This window comes from Scyliorhinus torazame, unplaced genomic scaffold (genome assembly GCF_047496885.1).
Source record: "Scyliorhinus torazame isolate Kashiwa2021f unplaced genomic scaffold, sScyTor2.1 scaffold_113, whole genome shotgun sequence".
In the NCBI taxonomy this organism is placed as follows: Eukaryota; Metazoa; Chordata; class Chondrichthyes; order Carcharhiniformes; family Scyliorhinidae; genus Scyliorhinus; species Scyliorhinus torazame.
Genome location: NW_027307840.1, coordinates 501,972 through 503,599, shown reverse-complemented (window position 1 = coordinate 503,599; position 1,628 = coordinate 501,972).

The window sequence follows — 1,628 nt, the reverse complement described above, 5'->3', positions numbered from 1 at the left end:
TCCCGGACCACACTGCCTGTCCCTTGCTCCCAGGGATTATTGAGCAGTAAATGGTTAACTATATACAGGCGCAGAGGTCACTGAAACAGCTTTTTAATCGTGGGCTCCCGGACCACACTGCCTGACCCTTGCTCTCAGGGATTATTGAGCAGTAAATGGTTAACTATATACAGGCACAGAGGTCTCTGAATCAGCTTTTTAATTGGGGTTCTCGAGGCCACACTGCGTGACCCCTGCTCCCAGGGATTATTGAGCAGTAAATGGTTAAATACGTACAGCACAGAGGTCTCTGAAACAGCCTTTTAATTGGGGGCTCCCGAGGCCACACTGCCTCTATCCTGCTCCCAGGGATTATTGAGCAGTAAATGGTTAACTGTATACAGCACAGAGGTCTCTGAAACAGCTTTTTAATTGGGTGCTCTCGAGGCCACACTGCCTGTACCTGCTCCCAGGGATTATTGAGCAGTAAATGGTTAAATACATCCAGCACAGAGGTCTCTGAAACAGCCTTTTAATTGGGGGCTCCCGAGGCCACACTGCCTCTACCCTGCTCCCAGGGATTTTTGAGCAGTAAATGGTTAACAATATACAGCACAGAGGTCTCTGAAACAGCTTTTTAATTGGCGGCTCCCGAGGCCACACTGCCTGTCCCCTGCTCCCAGGGAATATTGAGCAGTAATTGGTTAACTATATACAGCACAGAGGTCTCTGAAACAGCTTTTTAATTGGGAGCTCCCGGACCACACTGCCTGTCCCCTGCTCAGAGGGATTATTGAGCAGTAAATGGTTAACTATATACAGCACAGAGTATCTGAAACACCTTTTTAACTGTGGGCTCCCGAGGCCACACTGCCTGTCCGTTGATCAAAGGGATTATTGAGCAGTAAATGGTTAACTATATACAGCACACAGTATCTGAAACACCTTTTTAACTGGGGACTCCCGATGCCACACTGCCTGTCCCCTGCTCGCAGGGATTATTGAGCAGTAAATGGTTAACGATATACAGCACAGAGTATTTGAAACACCTTTTTAACTGGGGGCTCCCGGACCACACTGCCTGTCCCCTACTCCCAGGGATTACTGAGCAGTAAATGGTTAACTATATACAGGCACAGAGGTCTCTGAAACAGCTTTTCAATTGGGGGCTCCCGAGTCCACACTGCCTGTCACCTACTCCCAGGGATTATTGAGCAGTAAATGGATAACTATATACAGCACAGAGTATCTGAAACACGTTTTTAACTGGGGGCTCCTGAGGCCACACTGCCTTTTCCCTGCTGCCAGGGATTATTGGGAAGTAAATGGTTAACTGTATACAGCACATAGGTCTCCCAAACAGCTTTTTCATTGGGTGCTGCGAGGCCACACTGCCTGTCCCCTGCTCCCAGGGATTATTGAGCAGTAAATGGTTAACTATATACAGGCGCAGTGTTCTCTGACACAGCATTTTAATTGGGGGCTCCCGGACCACACTGCCTGTCCCCTGCTCCCAGGGATTATTGAGCAGTAAATGGTTAAGTATATACAGCACAGAGTATCTGAAACAGCTTTATAATTGGGGGCTCCCGAGGCCACACTACCTGACCCCTGCTCCCAGGGATTATTGAGCAGTAAATGGTTAACTA